The sequence below is a fragment of the Quercus robur genome, chromosome 8 (genome assembly GCF_932294415.1).
Source record: "Quercus robur chromosome 8, dhQueRobu3.1, whole genome shotgun sequence".
NCBI lineage: Eukaryota > Viridiplantae > Streptophyta > Magnoliopsida > Fagales > Fagaceae > Quercus > Quercus robur.
Window position 1 is genome coordinate 37,088,908 of NC_065541.1, and position 16,957 is coordinate 37,105,864.

Sequence of the window (16,957 nt, forward strand, 5' to 3'; positions counted from 1 at the left end):
GAGAGAGAGAGAGGCCAACTGCATCAAGCTGTAAGAAAGTCCAGGCCCAAATTCCGATCAAGAAAAAAGAGAACCATCTCCCAGTTCCTCTCAAAAAATCTTTGTTTCCAGTTATGTTAAAATGACCTTTTTGATTTTTCTAGAAAAAGAAGCAGAAGAAGAAGGAATATGAAGCCGACTAGAAAGAGTTCCCTCTAAGTTTTTGATTAACAATGACTCCGATGGGTTACTATTCTTTCTTTGACTTTTTTTCCCCCCAAAAATTTAAAGTTAAATTAGTTTTGTTATATGTTTTCAACTTTTGCAATTGCAGTTGGATTTTGGTTCCAACAATTAGGGTTAAAGAAATCAGAATTATCATATGTGACTATTTTTTTTAAAATTATTTTAGTAATGGGTTTGTTTGAATTCTTCTCTTTTGGATTTAAATCATTCAATTTCTTTCTCTGTAGAAATGAAGTAGAATATTTCTACAATCTAGAGTCTCTAATCTAATCAAAGCAAAGGTACTTATTTCTTTTCCTAATATTCTTTTCCATTATGGTTTGCTGTCAATTTATGAATTTGGATTCATAACCCTTTTTCTCTCTATTTCTTAAAATCAGGGAAAACCCCTCACAATATGAAAATCCTAAATGAGTTTTAATGGCCTCTTACGTGTTCTGTTTTTTTTTTTTTTTTGTGAGGGTGAGTGAAATTGTGGGATTTTGAAATTTGATAGTATAACTTTCTTTATACTAAGTTTATTACTCTGTAGATTTTAGTTGGTATTTTTTTTAAAAAAAAAGACTTCTTGATTTTGTTGTTTTTTATGTTTGGTTTTAATGGGTTAAATTGTGAAATCTGAAAGTATAATGTTCTTTGTACAAAGTTGATTACTTTGTAGGTTGTGGCAAAGACTAATTTTGTAAGAGATTCCTAAGCTTTGGTTTTAGTGTTTACAATTTTTTTTTTTTTTTTTTTGGTTTTGCATGTAGTATTACATTCTTGAAAGTTAATTAGGAATCTGTTTGGTATTGAGGAAAAAAAATTAAACAATAGTAAAAGGAATTGTAGCCAATTCTAAAGTTGTGTTTTTTTGTTTGTTTCAAATTTCAATTACGTTTGTTAGTTTACTTTGCTAAATGTGGTTTACTTTTGATATTTAAATACCATGAAATTTCAGACTTTTAGTAAGTAGGGGAGTAAGTAGAGAATTTGTCATGTAGTACTTGTGAGAAAATTGTTGAGGACTATTTTTTCGGCTCACGTGGCATTAAATCATTGGCACCCCATGCCACATCAACATATTATTGATTTTTTGGGTAAATCTATTTAAAGCCCAAAATAAGCTCATATCTCATTCAACTACATGGATTGGGCTCACATGGCCCGCAAGATCCTTACTTCAAGAGGCGGATTCGTGGTCCACATTCCCCCTTCATCAATTGGGATCATAACTCCATGACATTATCAACATCAACATATGGATTGGGCTTAAGCAATGAATTAAAGCTTACGACCCATATTACCTCTCTTATACTCATGGCAAGCGGCTTCTTCAATAAGAGCCCATATTTACACAAAATGACAACAAAACCCAAGGTACGTCATCTTATCTTCGCTTATGACCCAAACTCATAAGTCTCTTTGGGGAAACTTTGGGAGTCGTGGTTTGGAGGGCCAAGAGGTATGTTCAGTAAAGCTCCAGCGGTTTAAAGTTGATAAAAGAGACATGTTGCTTGGCATGTCTTTTCCAACTCCCTGAACTCTGACGAGTCCATGTGTAGCGGGTAACATATGGTAAGCATCTCTTATCACGTAGCACTTAAAATGATAGAATTCCCCATTGCTCTTTTTCTAAATCTTAATATTCATCATATGACAAATGCTCAATATCTCCAGCCATCTAACTGCTGGGAAGATAACTGTTCATTCTATCCCCAACTATTGCTATACAAATTTAGAAACTTCATTATATTATTCTACATAAATCTCATTACTTCTTTCAGCTAAAATCCAACTCAAACTCGTGGCCTAATCTGATTGGCTATCTTTAATCTCTCTCTATACAAAATATTCATGATATCTTTTATACCCAGCTACTGTCTGCCACAATCAGACCATATATGTCTCTGCCAGCTGCTAGAATAAAGCATTAAATGCCCTTCTTACTCACCAAGATTATGTCACAACACAATGGGACCTTGACCAAATCTCTAAAGCTTCCTTAGCCTTCAACCAATCCTTCTATTACTTGCTAAAAATGTGTTGTAAGACCAAAAACATGAACACCCGAAAAGAAAACATTTCTAGCTGAACCCCAGCAGTGCATTCAGCACTTGACACCTGCCTGGAAGTGATATCATCAGCCATTTAATGCTGAAATCCCAGCAACTAGTTGTTATACCCAAAATAGCAAGATGCCCTTCAAAGAGATCTTACCATTTTTTAGCCAAATCCATCCAATAAATGCTGAATGTCCTCTCTAGCAGTCTGAAATCACCCATCTGACCTCATTGGCTTCTGCCTAAAGTAAACAGCTTTTCCTGACAGCTAGGACAGCTTTTTCATGATAGCTGTCACAGCTATTCCTAACAGCTGGGATAACCTTTTTCAGAACAGCTGTGACAGCTGACCCAGCAACTTGAACATCACTGATTTTTCCACATTTGGCTAAAACCAAAACCAACTATTGAAACTACCTTTCTCTTGCTAAAATACTTTCCTTTTCTGCTACTCTTTCCCTAACAACTTTTACCCGAAATAGCAAGAATATCTTAAAGCTAAACATACCATTTTTGGTCAAATCTTAAGATGGATCATCTGAAAATTCATTACTGTTTGGGACAGATTTTGGTTGATATTCTTTGCTAAAATACCCCTTTAAACTCAGCTAAATAGAACCCTTCATCAACACCTTAAAGGGGGGAGACCAATGGAGGTGAACTCTCTCATACATTTCCCTATTCTTTCTTACTCTAATAATCTTCTGAAGCTCTTAATGAAGGTCTGAGCTTCTGAGTTTTTTTTAGTTTCTAAATTAGGAACTAAACTCTTCAGCCCTTAGCTCATAAATGCCATTCATAAGCCTTCATACCTCCTCCAGCAGAAAATCCCAACAGCTTTGCTAAACACACTACATTACTATTACTCTCTTATACTCATTATCTCACTCTCCATATTCTGAAGATACATATGTTTTGCTGCCCATATCTCTAAAGATCTCTTTCTCTACTTCTCCTACACAATATCATACACACTTACTACACCATTACATATAACACACCACAACTCTTCTAAGCTCCACTCTCATACTCTCTCACTCTGAAATTGTACTGTTCTGCTGCCCATAAACACATGTCAATACTCTTCTACACCTATCTTATTGCTCCTATCTCCAAATGCCTAAACATATCTCCATACTCTTCTCTCACAAAATCTTTCCTTTTGGAAAGTAATCTCTACAACTTCTCCAGCAGTTATAATCTCATATTTTTACTATCTTTAACCACCATATCTCTCATTCTTCCATATATCATACATATTACAAATACTACATCCCACAAAACATCTATATCTTTTACCATCTCCACACTTATCAAGAGATATCAAACACTCATACTAAAAGCCCTTCTCATGGAAGGAATAACTTCTATTACTAAAGCCCTTCTCCTAGAAGGCACCAAGATCTTATATCAAAGCCCTTCTCTTACAAGGCATAACTACTTCTTACAAAAGCCCTTCTCTTAGAAGGCACAACTACTTCTTACATAAAGCCCTTCTCTTAGAAGACACATATACTCCATACAAAAGCCCTTCTCATGAAAGGCAACTCTATTCATAACTTCACAACAATTAAAAGAGCATTGTCAAAGGGGAAACTCATTTAAGTGCATGATAAGAGGGGCAAGCTTAACCAGCCCTTACACATAGCTAGACATACTCTCTCTCCCTCCAGTTGCACCCATTTTTCCCTCTCAATCTTGAAGTTATCATGGCAAACTGCCTCTCTACCACTGGGGTCATTCTGCTGGAATCCCATCAGCTCACAGAAGCTGTACAGTTGGGCTGCAAACCATCGGAGATAAGTGACCTTGCTTCCTTATCTTTAAATTTACATTATGGAGTATATGATTACTTCACATTTAAATACATATTACTTTATTCCAACTGCTATTACAACTATTAACTAAGGCTTAAATTCATTTAAATGCAGGATAAACTAGCCTTTACCCCTTGCATTCAGCTAGAATCCTATTAGCTCACTAATGCTACACAGCTGGGCTATAAACCATACAAAGATAAGTGACTTTGCTTCCATATCTTTAAATTTACATCATCGAGTACATGATTACTTTACCTCTAAATAAATACTACTTTATTTCAACTGTTATTACAACTACTAATCAAAGCTATCATATCAAACACATATTACATATTTACTCAACCATTATCGCGATTCTTAGACTTTGGCTTTAATGATTTTATAGGCTTAAAAAAATACGCCGGTAGCCGTTGGACCACGTGGCCCAATGTTGAGTTTCGGACGCAACTCCCCAAAAAGAACCCGGGCCTAGTAAGATTATCCCTCCAACGGACCACACGTGGGCAAGGAACTGAAAAAGGCCCCAGAACAAAAATTCAGTAATTTAAGGTTTTATATGGTACTTAACTCAATTGAGATTTTTTTTCTTTTAAATTTGTGAATGATAGAAGTATATGATTTACCTAAATTATAGTGTAATATATCAAGTTACTTCTGTTAGTTTTCTTAATCCTCTTATACTTTTAAGGTCTATTTTGGAAGACAATGATGGGTGGCACCGTAGCAAAAGCTTTTACATAGAGGGGTTCACAAACTGAAGAAGCCACAATATTGGGTAATCTTTAGTAAACTTTGGTACTTGGTCTCACTGCAATTTGACAATGTACTACAATTTGATGATGGGCATGATATTCTGTTTTTGTTTTATACTTCCAGTTGTGCTATATTGATCCTGAAGTTTCTAGTGGGGAGGAGATGAAATTACTGAAAAGAACCGATAGCACACAATTATAAAGTAATTTGTTCTTCTTTAGTGCTTCTTTTAGGTACTATTTATCTATTTCATTATGTTATTTACCTCATTCAATGCCTTTTCTGTTGTAACATACGATAAACAATATTCCAAAGTTATTATATGAAGACCAAAAGAAAATTACAGTTGTATGGTTGTTTGTAATTTTGTTTAGCAAGTCAATGCAGTTAAGTTTTGTGATAGGTGATTTGCAAGATTAGAAACTCACAATCCTATTAGGTAATTCACAACTTAAATCACAAAAGATATCCATCCATGACTAGAGAATAACCACCAAAAGCACAATTGCAATTTGATTATGCACACCAACTTAGTCTCATTGAATATTTCATTTAGAACTTTCAGATTATCATTATATAAGCATACAAAAGAATTTATACACATGCACACTTTTAGAGAGAGATCATCATTGTTAAAAATATCATAACATTTCTCCATGTATTCCCTCATTTTGCTTTAGTTTTTGTTTTATTTTTTTAGGTCTAAGAAAATTGTGTTATAACTTAAAAGTTAATATATTGGAAACAAAATTTAGAGTTTTGTGTTTATGAGGGAAAATGCTATATTGTAGAAGACTTAAATTTATAGCTTTCTTTTTCCCTCCCTTTTGCTAATTACCCATGATGAGTCAATAAATCACTTTGCATAGATTGTTATGTTCTAGGTGTTCATTACCCTTATATTAAAAGCTTTAATGTTGCCTATATTGATTCTCAGGATAAAAATTCAACTGGAAGTTTAAGACCTAGGGTAAATGTGTTTGTGAACATGTGCATAGAGAGAAGCCTGTAACTGTCAGATAAGAACAATGGCTGAAGAGTTACAATAAGGTAATGGTCAATAATATAACTTTTCCATACGGGCTCCTCTAGCTTATGATTACTTGTATGCAAAAAGGTTTTGAAGTGCTGTAGAAGAAATATTTTCTTTGGCTATTGCTTTTTTGCTGTAGAAACATCTATGATATTACTATCCTTCTAATGACCATTATTCAACTATAATATAGCTTTTGATATGGTTCTTCTAGGGTAAATATGAAGGAAAATGTTTGATGATTCAAACAAATTTCTTATCATAGAATGTGTAATTTATAAATTTGTATTTACCTAAGTTAGACCATATTTCTTTCTACAGTCTTATGTTTTTTTTTTTTTTTTTTCAAAAATTTTAAATATGTGTGCAAGGTATACCCTTCGCTATGTGAATATTAAAGCAAAAATGTTGTTTATAATTTGCTGGTTGAACTTAGACATTGATGCTCAAGATATGTGTATGCATGAGTAGATGTACAATATCAGCCAAGTCATAAATAGTTGGTCCTACAATTAAGGTTGTTCTACCATGTAGGAAAAAAATCCATTTTAAAAGCAAACATGCGTTAAGCAAAAACGCCATAAACGCCACACCCTTATACCATCGGCACATCCTAAAGAGGAAATGATGTATTCATTCAGTAAAAAACAAAGCGACAAAAGAAAAGATCTTCCTCCTTTCAATTTTCACTCTCACATCTTCAATTCTTGCACTTTTTGTTATGTTTCATTTCTTCTTTGCATATACCTAGGGTCAGCATAGTTTTATTATTTTCTTTCTTCAAATATTGTTTTTGCAATCCAAAGTTTCTGCCACTATTTGAATTAGCATCTCCATTTTAACTTATTTCTATACTATAGAATTTTGTTTTATTTCATTGGCTAGGGTTCTTCTTTGATCGCATTTTGTTAATTGCTTGAGTTATGCTCTTTCTTTGGATTTTTTCCCCAGATTTACAAAAATCCGGCTTTTGGTTTGGTGCTTTTAGGGGTTTAGCGCTTGAATATTTGTAGAAAAAGTCATATTCCCTTGGATGGTTGATTTTTTAATGCTGCACTGAGCATCCGTATTTGAAGGGAAAGTCTATATAACCCTTCAATTCATTTGTTAATGTTTGTGGTAAAAGGTTGTGTTTTCTATTGTATGGTCTATTGACTATTTGTCAATGATGAGTTGATCGTCTATATTGGAAGTTGAAAGTCTTTAGGAATTTATTACTTTTTTTGCAATGACATTATGTTATTTATTATTTTTCACTGTTTGAATTGAATTTGATTAACGCCGTGTTTCTTTTTTTTTTTTTTTTTTTTTTCTCCTCTGAAAACAGCTATGTGGAATCAATCTTGCACATTTTTTCTGTTCAAACCAGATTGGAAAGTTTGCATATATCTTTGTGTTTTCCTTCAACTACTTTTGTAGTCTCTGTTTTATCTTGTTTTCTGTAATTTAAAAACCCTTCTTTGCTTGTTCTTTTGTTGAAGAACAAATTTACACAGTTATTTACCAGATATGACAGTTGAGTATTTTGCAAGAAGAGCCACTGATTTTTCTTCTGTTTATCTCCTCTTTTGGGTTAAATTTTTTTGAAGGATGCCTTTAGGGGGGTTTCAATTAGTTTTGTTTTGAATATTTTAGTTAGAATATTTTTATTTTTATTTAATTTGGATTCAATTAAATTTTTATTCTGGATTGAATTGACCTGTAAAATTGTTGTCCCAATTAATTTTTTCCCCTTTTTTCTAGTAATAGCCAAATAGATAGTTAAAGTTCTCAATTTATTTTATGTTCGCTTTGCTTCGCAATCAATTTGGCTTTTTTGTTTTTGTGCAATTTTACTATTCAGTCTAGCTCAATGATTACATTGTGTTGGTTTTGAGGGATTTGAGTTTCTATTAGTGATGATTATGTAATCATTAATTTTAGTTTCAAACCAAGTTTTTATATTTGGTTTGTGATCTCTATAGAATTTATTTTTTTGGTGTTTGTGGGTTTTGGTCTTTAGATTTCATGGAAGAACAAATCCAGTACTCTACTATTTACTAATTTGTTAATTAAATTTATCATTTGATAACTTTATAATTTACTTTTGTTTGTATTGGGATTAGAAACAAATAAATATGAAAGTTAATTAAAAGCACTAGCATATGCATAACTTGCATTCAATTATTTATTTTTCCATGTTATATGCTTTGTAACCGGTGTTGTTTTCTTATTAGGGATTGGTTTTTTGCTTTGCTATCTCATTGGGTTTTCTTTATTGTTGCTCAAGCCCTTTTTTGTTGTATAATTATTTTGCATTTTTTTTTTTCAATATTTGGATTCAGTTGACCTACAAAATTGTTATATTTCTTTAATCTTTTCCCACTTTTTTAAGGAGCTAAATAGATCAGTAGAGTTCACTTTGGTTTTTTTTTTTTTTTTTTTTTTTTTTACCTTGGGTAAATTGCAAATTACACCCCTGAAAGTTTAGGGTTGAATGGATTTTACACCCCAAAGTTTCAAAAACTTGATTTTACACCCTAAAGTTTGGTTCTGTTAGCTTTCATCTCCTTAATTCCTAAAAAATCTGATGTAGTGGAGGTAAGGGATTTTCAGCCTTTTAGTTTAATTGGGGGGGAGTACAAAATTATTGCTAAAGTTTTAGTTAACATGTTGAAAATGGTGCTTAGGGATATTGTTTATGAACTCAAAATGCTTTTTTCAAAGAAAGACAGATTTTAGATTCTGTTCTTATTGCCAATGAATGCTTGGATAGTAGGTTGGAATCAAGAGTTCTTGAGGTGTTGTGTAAGCTGGATGTAGAGTGTAGGGGCCTTTTGTGCGTACTGTGCGTTGGGCTGGGCTGCCTCCTGTGGTAATGGGCCTGAGTGTTTTTTGAGTAAGGGAGTTGGGGCCGGTCCAATTGTAACTCAATTTGGGCCGGTTTGTGCACAAACTTATGCTTTGTCTGCCAGGAGTAGGCTTACGGTAAGTAGAACTGTTTCAAATGAGTTACGGCAGGCAGATATAATAACAATAACCAAAACATAGTATTCTGACTATTTAAATAAATGGTTATGTAATCCCTACTTATAAAGCATGATTACAGTTGTGATAATGTCATTCACAGAGAAAGTAAAGGAGAAAGAAAATAATATAAACTAATCAAGAATGGGCATAAATCAAGTTTTAAATTTAGTCTGCTGAAACAAAGCTAAAGAAGGGAGAACGCCTCTTCTCAATGCAAATAATCTCCCAAGAAAAGATCCTGCCATGGGGATTAATGGGTTTGAGGGAGTTGGACCTGAATGGATATTGCCCAAAAGGAGTCCTTGTTACGTTTTGGAAGAGAGCAGGATTTGAAGGGGGAGAGAGGGAAACCGACCTACTGGTGCATGCCCACTGTATTACCTCCCATTTTTTCTTAATTTCCTTTCTTTTCTTCTCTGTTTTCTTTCTTATCTTTTTTCTTTTCTTTTACTCTGTTTTTTTTTTACTCCGTGAATCCTCTGTTTTTCGGTCCTCTTTTCAGGGCACAGCAAGGGCCCTTTTATAGTGCCTGTCGTGACCAATGTTTTACCACTTTGTCCCTTAACCGCCTTTGTCTAGTTTAGGCGTACTTACCGACCACCAAGTCTGTGCGACATTCACCCTTGCCAGACAAAGGCAGGTTTGTTTTGTTCCTCAGTCTATCGTAGCACTTCTTTCCTGCCACAGTATAAATGCTTTCTCTCTCTTTCCCTCAAGGCATGCACCCAACGGTTCCCCCTCAAACTTGCCGCTTTTGGTGGTCTGTCATCCCAGCAGGACGTACCTCCCAAAAGGGCTTGGGTAGGAACCGCAAAATAGATCTTTTCCCCTCTCCCCACCACCAAACCATACCCCCTTTACCTCTTACCTCTAGCCCATGGCCCCACCACATCCTACATTGGCTGGGTACAGTCTGGTGGTGTCTGGGCCTTGCGCGTGCTTTCCTTTCAGATATGTCCAAGAGTCTACCTGTTGCTCATGCGTTTGCCGTGATCTGAAGACTCTCCATCTGTATTTTCTGTCCTTTTATGTGGGCTTTTCTTTGGTTTCCCGCTCCATTCGAGAGCTGGGCTTTGTCTGATGATGAGCCTTACATTTTTTTGGTCCACTTTTGATTTTCTTTATTTCTTGCAATGTTGAACTGTTATTCCTGCCGTAATAACTTAATCCTGTTGGACCTCTTTTGGGCCAGCTGTTTATTCCTTTTCTCAGTGGCCTGTCATGGGCATTGTTTTGCTTTTACTTATGGGCTCCTATGTCCCTTTGGGCTTTCCTTTGGGTATCCATGGCCTGATCGCTTTCTTTGGGCTTCCTCGGCCCGTTTGCTTAATTCCACACTCCCATGGGCTTTTTACTAACTTCATTGGGCTTCCCCGGCCCAATAACCTTATTCTCATCCTTGGGGTTCATGGGCCTGCCATAAACCCCTTACTCTCTTAGTTTGCATTGCCTTGGGCCTACAGCGGCCCTTTCTCATTTTTCTAACTCCTACATTGCCGATGGGATGCTATTTCTTTCTTTCCTGGCTTCTTTGAGCCCGTTTACCTCTTCAAGACCCATTCGTTTATTTGTTGGGCCTGTGATCCATTATTCCTGCCGCTTGGGCCTAATGGTTTTTTGCTATCTATTTTATCAATTCTTTGTTGCCCTTATTATTGGGCTTTCTTTCTGTCTGCCTGGGCTTCCATAAATGGCCCTCAACATAGAGAAGGCGTATGATCATGTGAATTGGGACTTCCTCATTTATATGTTGGATCATTGTGGTTTTTATGAAAAATGGAGAAAATGGGTTTTCTTCTGCATCTCTACTGTTAAATTCTCCATTCTCATTAATGTAACTCCGTGTGGTTTCTTTGAAAGCTCAAGTGGCATAAGACAAGGTGATCCATTATCCCCTTTGTTGTTTGTCATTGTTTTTTTTTTTTTTTTTTTTTGATGACATAGAAGAACTTCACTTAGATTAGTTGCAAATCATACAGCATACTATACAACAATCCTCATTGTTAATCAAACTCTTACGGGCAACTGACCCCACTTGCCAGAACCAGTTATCGGGTAATCCAAGGGCTTTTCACCCCTGATGGGCTAAGCAATTTATCCTCATGCCTAGGAGGCATTGTTTGTCATTGTTATGAATGCTTTTAGTAAAATGTTGGATTAGGCAGTGAGGGATGGGCTCATGTTTGGTATTAGGTTGGGTTCCACGGGTAACTCTTTGCAGGTGACCCATCTTCTTTTCGCTAATGATACCTTGGTCTTATGTGATGTTGATCTTGGTCAGATTCTGTTTCTCCGGCTGGTGCTGTTTTGGTTTGAAGTAGTTTCTAGGCTGAAAATTAATATGGGTAAGTCTAAATTGGTCCCTATGGGTGTGGTTCAAAGTATAGCAAATATGGTGGATGTGCTAGGGTGCAAGCAAGGCTCCTTCCCAATGAAATATTTAGGTCTTCCATTGGGTGGTAATGTTAAAGATAGTTCTATTTGGAATCCAATTACTAAGAAGATGGAGAGGAGGTTAGCAGGTTGGAAATGACTGTGTCTCTCAAAAGGAGGTAAAGTTACTCTTATTAAGAGTACTTTGTTCAATCTTCCAACTTATTTTCTCTCTCTTTTTCCTAACCCTGTGGAGGTTGCAAACTCTATTGAGCAACTTCAACGAAATTTTCTCTAGAGTGCTATGGGGGATGTTGAAAAAACTCACCTAGTGAAATGGGCTACAGTTTGCACTCTTCATTCTAGAGGTTTAGCTATTAGAAGTTTGAGAAGTTTTAATAAAGTTTTGTTTGGAAAATGGTTATGGAGATTTGGGAATGAGTGACAGGCCTTGTGGAGAGAGTGATAGGGGCAAAGTATGGTTGTGAAGGGGGAGGTTGGTGCTCTCTTCCCATTACTGGCCCTCATGGAGTGAGTTTGTGGAAGTCTATTAGTCGTGGTTGGCCATCTTTTGTTTGTCACAACCAATTTGAGGTTGGGGCCAGGTTTACTGTTAGATTTTGGCAGGACATTTGGTGTGGGGATGCTTCTTTGTGTGTGTGCTATCCGAGAAATTTTTTTTAAGTCGAAATAAGGAGGCCTATGTGGTTGATTTGATGAAGTTCCCAAATGGTGTTTTTTTCTAGGATCTAAATTTTATAAGATACAGTGAAGGTTGGGAATTGGAATCCTTTTACTGTTTAATGTCTAGAATTTATGGAGCTTCTTTGAGAGGAGTTGGGGACAATAAGTTGTGTTGGAAACCTACTATGGGAAGAGGTTTTGTTGTTCATTCTTATTATCAGGTTTTGACAAAAAGTTTTGATCAGTCTTTCCCTTGGAAGACTGTTTGGAAGTCTAAGGTCCCTTCTAGAGTTGCTTTTTTTGTTTGGACAGCAGTTTTGGGGAATATTTTGATTATTGATAATCTTAGGAAATGGAAGATTTTGATTTTGGATTGGTGTTGTATGTGTAAAAGAAATGGGGAATCAGTAGACCACCTCCTTATCCATTGCCCTATTGCTTTTGATTTGTGGTCTATGGTGTTTACTTTGTTTGGCATTCACTAGGTTATGCTGAAAATAGTGGTGGAGTTGTTGGCTGCCGAAAATAGTGGTGGCGCTGTTGGCTTGTTGTCAAGGAAAGTTTGGGAGGCACTGGAATTCTGCTATTTGGAAGGCTGTACCCCTTTGTTTGATGTGGTGTATTTGGCAGGAGAGGAATAACTGACATTTTGAGGATTTAGTGAGATTAGTTTCAGATCTTAAACTCTTCTTCCTTAAGACACTTCTAGATTGGGTTACAGTGTTAGGCTTTCGTTCTTTTCCTTCAATCCATGGTTTCATGGACTTTTGTACCTTATGCATTTGATTTATTTTTGTCCTTGATGTATACTTCTTGTATACTTAGGTGACACTTCATCTTTTTAATATATTTCTATTACTTATATAAAAAAAAAAAAAAAAAAGTTTGGTTTTGTTAGCAATTCACCCCTATGGTTAGTGCTATTAAGTGACACATGTGCATGCTAATGTGGTTTTTTTTTTTTTTTTTTTTTTTTTTTTTGGCCAAATCAGCCCCAAAACTACGTCATTTCAATGAAAAATAAAAACTTACCTGGCACTATCCAAATGGTACCATTTTACCCAATCTAAAACACAAAAAATCCAATCCTAAAACTACACCGTTTCAGCCTAATTTTAAAAATCCAATCACTTGTATCATTAGCTCCTCCCAAATCTCTGAGTAAGCCTCATCATGAACCCATCCACCTGAAAGCTATCGGCTCATCGTTAACCCATCATCCCAGCGGTAGCCACGGCGACAACCACAGTAACCCAAAGATTGTGCCCCTCCCAGCTTGCGTGAACTCGACTAACCTCCTTGGCTTATGAACCTCAGCCATCAGCCCAGCAATGGCCACGGCAACAGCCATAGCAATGGTGAGGTTTGATTACTGTTTGATATGATATGGTTTAGGCTATTTTCATAGCAATTGATGATTTTTCATAATTCATTTTTTCTAAACTAATTATGGTGTAGAAAAGCTGGCATTGCGTTGACCTGAGATTTGGTTGTGACGTGTTAAGCACTTCAATTATTGTTGATTGGTTAGGCAAACCCATGATTGTTCTATCGCATAGATGATTTTTAATATCTAATAGATTTCCATATTGGAATGAGATTGGTTTTTTTACTAATTTACTCACATATTTTAATTTCATGTATTGGGTGAAAGTTCAATTTTTTGACTGTTTTCTTGGGAGTGATAGGCAATGTCTTATGCAAAATTAGCTGGGCTTGAACCAATATATGGACTTTGTAAGTGCATAACCAAATTTCATGTAACTGAAATTTATGAGTTGCTTTTGTATTGAGAAATATTGGCTTCAATTTTATTTTATTTTATTTTATTTTTTTGTAAGTTACACATGTATACAATGGGTTTTGAATCTGCGACCTTACTCTCCAACCATTTTTATAGGAGGGAGAAATGCCATTTGAGCTATTACCCATTAGCAAGAAATATTGTCTTGACCCATTTTGGCAATTATATTCAAATGGATTGAATGTTCAAATAGTGTGTAAAACACCTATGAACGTTTAGACCTCCAAATTACAAATTACCAATTCAAGCTTATTATCAAACAATATATGTGCGGAATATGAAAATAAGCTAAAACAGAATTGATAAAACAATCTAAACCGAAAATAATCACAATCATAGTAGTAATTAAATGGCAAAGATTAAGGAAAGAGATATGCAAACACAAAGAAAACACAACGATGTTTTATCAAAGAGGAAATCGAAGCCCTCGGCGTAAAACTTCTCCGCTGCCCTCCAAGCGGTCAATAATCCACTAGAGAATAAAGTTGGAATACATGAACAGCAGAAGACCCTCCAAGCCTAATCTACCCAGTGTACCTAAACCCTCCAAGCTTCTTGCTCCAACGAGGTTACGCCGAACTTTTGTCTTCTCTAGCTTACCAGATCCCGCAATTAGCCCATTGCATCAACCAATATCAATTGGTCCCTTCCTAATTACTTCCCAAGCACCAAATAACCTTCTCACAGATATGGATATGGTGAGATAATGATTTGGCTAATGTAGCTCTCAAGGATGTAACAATGGAAAGGGTGAGAGTCAATCTTGTTTTTCTCTAGGGTTTCTCTCTCAAAATTCTCTCTGGAACTCTCTACAATACGTGGGTATAAGGGTATTTATACTGGTGTGTGTTTGGAATGCGAAAGGTCAGGTTTGTAACAAACAGAGTTGTCTGGCGACTCGAGCTTGTGATTGGAATGAGTTGCGAGTTTGAGTTGTGAGCTAACTGCCTAGCCAGACTAGAAGTTTTGTCTTGTAGTGCTCTAGTTGGCATGACTCTTCAGCTCCTTTGCATGCTTCACACATGTGCCATTTTTGGTGACTCACCAGTCACGAGATCCAGTCGCGAGGCCCTGCTTAAGTGCACACTCTTGAGCTTTTCTTCACACTCTCTCACACATTACCCCTACATGATTCCCACCTAAATACATGGTTTCTAAATGCTGAATTACAAGCAAATTTAGCACAGAATAAAGCCAACAAAATGGTTGATTAAATTCAACTTTACGTGGATAATGTTGAAAGTGTTAAAAGCATGACTAGAAAGATAATAATTTTTAAAGATGCAACCAAGAGAAAATTTTGGCATACTTGATGATGCACTGACAGTTTTGCATATTTGGCATACATTAATTATGAGAAAAATTTCGTGATACATAATCATATCTTACATAGCTGTGTGACTACTTGTGTTATATCTCATCTTATTTTGCAGTCATATATCTCATCTTTAATAATTGTGACTTCTTGAAAATAATTTTTTTGGAGGGAGAAGATTTTATCTAATCCAGATTTTTCAAGATGTAGTCAAGAGAAAATTTTGGGATACTTGATGATGCATTGACAGTTTTGCATAGCTGTGTGACCCCTTGTGCTATATCTCATCTTATTTTACAGTCATATATCTCATCTTTTATAACTGTGACTGCTTGAATTTTTTTTTTTTTTGAGGGACCAGAATTTTTTTGGAGGGAGCAGGTTTTTTTAATCCAGATTTAATAATTGTTCTCTGTTTTGTCAGGTCAACCTTGACTGCACTGTTTTGTACTAATCTTACCTTAGCATCTAAAATCATTAGAAAGATGCAATCTCCATTTTTTGTTTACTTCAAAGTTGTGAATGTGGTTAACTGTATTGTTAATAAAAGTTGTTTAAAGATGCACTGTTTTGTTGTTTGTATAGTGGATTGATGGAGAAATTTCTTCCAGAGTTAAGCAAATTAATCCTTGATTATTATGAAAGGCTAGCAAGTTGGAAGCTACAATTGTGTTGTTAGAGAAGGATAATAATGCACATAAGATGAAGATTGTTGTTTTACAAGATAAAAAGACTTCTATGGACATACAGTTGATGCATTTGAAGGAGGAGAACATGATGAGATAAGACTACTTTTTTGCCTTGCATTAAGTTGTTTTGTTGTTGTGGTGGTCATTTTAGTTTATTTAGTGAATGCAAAAGGCCAAGTAAAGAACTTGTATTTAGAATAGGTGAATTGTAGTTATAGCCATTGGCTTTATTATGTTGTAATGGAAATTGAAATGCATTTCTTGCAATTGAAATTGGTACTTAATTTTGTCTCTTATTAGAATATTGTTTATTATAATGAAAATTGGCTGAAGGTTATTAAATGTGGCTTCTGCTCCTGTTTAAGTCATGGTCAGAACTTATTCTGAAATCCAAGTTCACTTGCAGACTTAGAACTTAGAAGAAGTCTACCAAAACAACATTACCAAATTAACTCATCAAAAAGAAAGTACCATGGTTTTTTTATTATTATGTCGCTATCATTCGGCTAGAGAGAAGAAAAAGGTGGGGCAGGTCAAACATAATAAATTTTAGCTCAAATCATACCAAACTTATGCATTGCATGTGCCAGACCTAGAAATGAAGAAAAAATCTTTCATGAATAGTACTATTTTTTTATGGTGATATTTGCAGCACATGCATGCATAAGTTTTATTTAGTTATCACTTAGCTGCTAATGCAGAAATATGACTGGAATAGTAAGTAACTGATGGACTGAAATATGCAGAAATATGACTAGAATTGTACGTACTACGTAGCTGCTATATATATATATATATGTATATATATGTATATATATATATATATATATATATTTTTTTTTTTTTTCTACTCATGTCCAATATCGCCATTATATAAACTTAAGAAAGCTTTACAAAACAGTGACAATCAAAGTTTGCCAATCAAAAGGTCCTAAGACTAACATAAAATAAGTTACTTTAGTCTAGTAACACCATCAAATAAGATTATAGGCAATTTTACAAAACAGTAACCACAAAAGGTTCTAACAATCAAAGGTCCTACAAACTACCAACTCTAGATCCACTTCCAGTTCCTTTCCAGCTCTAGCTCCATTTCTTCTTCCATATCTACCAACTCAACTGCTTCTAGCAACACTTGTTTGGGTTAAGACCTACAATAATAAGCACACAACAAACTCAATGACCAAATATTGGCAATATGCAAATAACA

The 16,957-nt window shown here is 35.3% G+C and overlaps 1 long non-coding RNA gene across 1 annotated transcript; it reads left to right on the top strand.

The window, feature by feature from the left end:
• The first annotated feature begins 442 nt into the window (after nucleotides 1-442).
• Nucleotides 443-13,718, top strand: LOC126693977 (uncharacterized). The gene is made up of 4 exons (XR_007645584.1): nucleotides 443-506; nucleotides 4,776-4,862; nucleotides 4,964-5,042; nucleotides 13,628-13,718. It is a non-coding gene; the product is annotated as an uncharacterized LOC126693977 (long non-coding RNA).
• Nucleotides 13,719-16,957: the final 3,239 nt, after the last annotated feature.